Consider the following 6,000-nt stretch of genomic DNA (forward strand, 5'->3'; position numbering starts at 1 on the left):
CTTTGCTGCTGCTTTTATGTCTGCTACACATTCCAGGAGGCAAGTTAGAATAACACTATTAGCTTTTCCAGCTATCATTGTCCTTTTGTCACCATAGCGACAGATATTATGTGAAATCAGCTGCTTTATTGTGAAAACAATGTAGGTTGGAAACTAGCCTTGGGGAAATTGCAAAGAACATGAGATTTAATTCTGATATACTCCCCTGTGGGTTCTTTTCTATATTAGCTTTTTTGTTAAATAAACTTTATTGCACAACGATAACATAAAATACAATAGAAAGTCCAAGGGTCATCTTTTAAATTTCTACAATGGTTATTTGATTCAACAGCCTGAGCTCAGATCTTCGTGGCAAGTGGGAAAGCAAAATCCACTATGTACAAATCCAAAGAACTTCAAAGCAGCCAAAGAAACTGTAATGGTTAATGTGTTGTGCACTGAACATCAGTTGAGGTAATTTTACTCTTCTGAACATTAAATTCTCTTTCTGGGCCAAAATTAGAAATAAAAAATAAAAATAGAAAAAAAATAGAATTAGAAATAAAAAATATATAAAAATAATAAAAATATATACTATCCCATTAACTAATTAGAATCATGATTTGTCATAAATGAGATTATAAAACTAAAGAATGGCACAATCAAATGTTTAATGTTTAATCCCAGAGAAGTTATATACACACCCAGAATGGAATAACACAATGGCATGAAAAGAAAAGAGTGAGAAAACTGTGTTACCGTTGGCGGTTTGTGCCAACAATGAATTCAGGAGGCCTGGTACCTAGCGCGTGAGAGAGCGTGTTTCTGTAAGTAGTCGGGGTGTGTCATTCACTGAATAAGCTATTAAGGGCAGGGGGCTTTGAACCAGATCGGATTTCAAAGACATGAAAAATGCCTGGGCTTTTGCATAAAATTACCTAGGAAAAATTCAGGCATAAGACAAAGAAATGTACACCATCAGGAAATACAGAGTTAGAAAAAAAGACAACAGCGAGATGGTAGGTAGACACAGTGTAGCTTCATTTCTAATCATGCTGTTACAATCACACGTTAGAACTTAGGTATACTGGGAAAACAAATTTTATGAATTTCTTTAAAATCTTTTTTTAAAGTTAGTTATTTATTTATATATTTATTTAGCGACCTCTACACCCAACATGGGGCTCGAACCCCCGACTCTGAGATCAAGAATCATGTGCTCTTCCGACTGAGCCATCCAGGTGCCCCTTATGAACTTATTTAAACAGTTATGGATATCAGGTTGAGTACTCACACCATCTATCTGTCTATTTCTTGATGCTAAGTATCATCACATATGGTAATTCATATAGACAAAATTTTGAATAAATCAAAAAATTTTGAAAACCAAACAAGAAGATCTAATGAATCTTAAGGAAAGGTATGACTGTCTTTCTCTATGAGTTATTCTAACTCTGGCTAAAGAGACTTCCTGGGAGTATACACCATTGGTACCAAAAACCTGAATTCAAACTTTGAATCTGCTCCCTATTAGCTGAGCGATTGAGATAAACTGCTTAATTTCTAAACATCAGTTTCCTTATTTGTAACACCCACTTCATGAGGCATTGTGAAGATTAAATGAAAGAATTCGTGCAAAGAGCTTATTTCAGCTTAAAGCTTTTATGGCTATTGTTGGCATTCAGCTGTGCAATCCACCTAACAATTTCAACAACATTTTTCAAATCTTAGGAGTTTGTAACTAATAATATACATTTTAAAGCTGAGTTTATTAGTGCTTGTTTGGAACTGGGAGCAAAAGATATGTCCATTGGTCTTCATATTTAAATACGATGTCAATCAAACAAGGCCTGAAATCTATTTCATCTGGTGTTTCTGACCAAGATTAGAAATCATCACAGAACATACTTAAACTTGAGAAGAATTTTAAAAGAAAGTCTGCAATGATCTGGAGACATCAGAATAAAAATAAGAAATAATGAGAAGAAAGGATATTGGAAATAAACCCATGTGTTTGAAATAGTTATTTCCACAATAAATACTAGCCTCCCATTTGCAGTATCATATTAAAGTAATATAAATGTCAATTTCTTTGGAAACTAGCTTTCCTAGGATTTAGATCAACAAGCTAATATCATGGATAAATCTCTCCTCCAGCTGTCTGAGGCATAAGAAGAAGAAAAATTGGGAAATAGTGAAGAATTATACAATTATATGACATTTGTTTAATTTGCGAAGTTGACAGGCAGCTATTTGCCTCCAAAATTGGTTTCTGAGAAATGAAAAGAACACAGGGAACATGCAGAAAAATCAAATTAGGTTTCGTGATGATGCTTCTCGAAAGGCAGGGTACTTCCATTTGGAAAACCACTCCTTCTCTGGGCCTTGTCATTTCAGAGCGCACCTTACAGATTACATGATTTGGACACGGTGGGTCTCAGACTTTTTTAATATTACAGTTTTCTAAGGATGTCCCAAAGTGTCCCCTGGATCCAGCCCTCCTCTCACAAGAAAACATCTTTGGCCCTTTCTTCTGAGTCTCACATCAGATCTGGGAAGGTTGAAGAGAAGACTTTTGGGAAGGGCCCAGAGATGAAGGTCTGTCTCAGTTGGTGTTACTGGAAGAGATGCAAGGCTGCCGCCCAGCATGCAGAACAGGGACAGTCCCCACCCCCACCCCCCACCCCCACCCCCCCAACACTGAGCAGGGCTCTTCTGTGACTTCCCAGCACTCCTGACCACACCCCCTCAGCCACAGTCCTCTTCTCCAGCACCCAGTTGGAAAAGCACCACTTAACTTCCTTTTGTGAACCTCACACTCATTTTCTCTGTTACCCGAAGGGCAGGAAGATGTAAATCAACCATGAAATTAAGTTAACTGTCCGACTGTCTGACAGTAAGTTTAAATCCGATGTCTGACCCAGGAGAAAACATTCTCGGATTCTTGTTTTGAAACAAGTCATCTCAATTTTTACCTCCTCACTCACAGAGGCAAATCCCACCCTTACCTCATCCTAGGAGAAATAACTCCATTTCCAATACCCACAGGGTACAAACACATTATATTTAACACATTATATTTAATCCCAGTGTCTCCCCTAAAGCGTACCTTCTTGGGTTCTCCTACAATTCTTCTTCAGCCCAGTACTACAATAGCAACACCCAGGAGACCCCAAACTGTGGCAGCTCTAGGATTTCCGTGGCACCCCAGGGTCTGTCATACCTGGGCTGGACCCCAGGGCTGGTCTTTGGGGCTACATCGGGCAATGCCACATCGGGCAGATTCTGGTGAATACCGAACTTCAGAGAACACAGATTTCCTCAAGGAAATCAAACAGAGAAGCTTGGAAAAATCATTATACTACCCTCCCCCTTTCTTTAGTTAAAATATTTTTCATGGGACTATAGGTAAGCAGAGTACTTGCAATTAGCGTGCAGGGGAAAGTATGAATTCTAGAGATCAATGCATATTTATTTACTGACCTAGTCTGTTCAATGCATTAAAACTCCTCTTATGTATCCTAAAACTATATGTTAGAGCTGGCAGAAAAACCCAATCCTTCAAACTCTACCTTGCTCTGGACTCAATTTTAGTTTGTCTTTTAATCTTGAAAAGGTCTCAATTAGAAATAAATCTTTAACTTCTCAGGCCTGAGGTCCAGCCCTTTTGTCAAAGAGGATATGCCTGAACTAATTTCCAAGAGAGCCTTTCTAGCAACGCCCATAACCTGTGCCAAATGGTCTGGATCATTAGGGAAAATTTCTGGTAAACATCCCTCGACATCTGGATAGTTGATCACCGAGGCTAACAACTTTGGCAGCCCTTTTGTTGTTGTTCACCTTAATGGTTATGAAAACCCAGATCGTGTTTAAGGACCAGAAGGAGCTAAGTGCTTTTAGAGGAAATTCAGTAAACACGCAAAAGAAGAATAACACACAGTTCCCAGCATAGCATGCCAAGAAAGTGTTTTATTTTTCCTTCCTAAACCCTGATCTGATACCAGGTTAGCAATTTGGTATGATGGGAACATCGCCTCCTGCAGTCTCTGGTTCTTCAGCGATGGACTGCTTGTCTTCTCCTCTTTCTTCATGGTAGTCACCTGCCTGGGGAATCTCAGAGACCAGGGCGGAGGAGGGGGGCAAAGTCTCCCTAATTTACCTTCAGACCCTTAGGTTGTTTCATGTTCAAGATTAAGTCTATCAGTGAGTTTAAGTTAATTAATGTACATATATTTCCCTCCTAACTCCAGATCGCTCTAGAACTAGAAGGGCAACTGTGAGGTGTTCAAGACAAATCATCAATGCTTTCACTCTATTAGAAATTCTTCAGTAGCAAGAAGACAACACATTCAGCTTGTTTCTGGAAGCACTGGATTCCCTTCCTTGCATCTACCTCTCTTCCTCCTCTTAGTTCTTTGAGCCCTATATAAGATTTCTGGTAACCCGCTCTTTGTTTGGGCTTAGTGACATCGCTCACTAAATAGTAAAACAAATATTCATAAAGCACTAAATGTTTGTAAAATGAACAGTAGTGATAGCAATGTTTTGGGACTTGCTCTCACTGTTGACTTTAAGAAAACTACAAGCTTAAAGAATTTACATTTCTGGTGCCTTAAAAATAAAATTAAGTTCTAGATAGATAAGATAGTGGAAATTGCCATGTTCTATGTACTTCAAAACATGTATTTACTAAAATCTTTTAAAATTCACTTAGCTTTTTTCTCCTTTTAATGTTAGGAAATAAGTTTTAACTTCCACTACAAAATAGATTATGCTGATGTGAATGAAACAATATGGCTTAAAATTAAGTACTCTTAGGGTGCCAGAGTGGCTCAGTTGATTAAGCATCCGACTCTTGACTTAAGTTCAGGTCATGATCTCAAGGTCATGAGATCTGGCCCCCTGTGGGTTCCATGCTCCATGTGAAGTCTGCTTGAGTTTCTCTCTCTTTGCCCCTCCATCCCTACTCTCTCTCTCAAAATAAATAAAATATTAAAAAATAAGGTATTCTTCAGTTTATTTGTGCAAATCCATACATAGTTAGGTGTTCATAATATTGTATTTTCCACACTGAAATTACTGTTGTTTTCCTTGATGACGCAGAAATTTGTGGGGGTTTTTTACCCATTGTTTTGTAGAATATATAGATATGTTTTGTGATGGGGAATGGAGGGAAGGGAGGGAAGAAGGAAAAGAAGGAAGGGAAAAAATTGAAGGAGGAAAAGAAGTTGATTCTGTCTATGAATAATCCACTGCTCTATCTGTAGGCAGCCATGTAGGCAGTCACAAATGTTAGATTAGTTAGAAAATGGGTACCTGGGTGGCTCAGTCAGTTAAGCAACTGCTTCCGCTCAGGTCATGATCTCAGGGTCCTGGGATGGAATCCCACAGGAAGCCTGCTTCTCCTCCCTGCTCGCTTGTGACCTCTATTGCTATCTCTGTCTCTTTCAAAGAAATAAATAAAATATTTTTTTAAAAAAGATTAGTTGGAAAATAACTTTATTGTCAAACCTACTCATTGATTCTCAAATAATAGAATTTGCCCTTAATACAGTGCAGTAAATTGTCCCCAATTCTAAATTCTCTTTCCTCAAAATTTTAGTTACACATTTTCATCAATCCCTCCTTTTTAAGTTATGTGTATGAGTCACTCCTGTTGAGAATCATTCAGGGAAAAGAGATGTGAAATATGGAAGTGGGTATTCTCATATTCTGTTGAATATAAACTGGTGTGAAATTTTTCATTTGTATGGTTATAATTGAACAACTGTAATTGTCTAGTCACTAAATATTTCATAAAGCATTGTTTTTTCTTCAAAGGAAAAGTATTGGAAATAACCTCAGTACCCTACAATGGGGGAATCAGTTGAGTAAATTGAAGTCCACACAATAGAAGAGTGCACAATCATTAAGAAGTTATGATGCAACATACTTAGTGTTGAGAGTATGATTTTCAAAAGGTTAAAAAAGTGATTGTGTCATGGGTTTTATTTAAATCATTAGTTAATGAGGGAAAAGTAA

The sequence above is a fragment of the Neovison vison genome, chromosome 1, assembly GCF_020171115.1.
Source record: "Neovison vison isolate M4711 chromosome 1, ASM_NN_V1, whole genome shotgun sequence".
Taxonomy (NCBI): Eukaryota; Metazoa; Chordata; class Mammalia; order Carnivora; family Mustelidae; genus Neogale; species Neogale vison.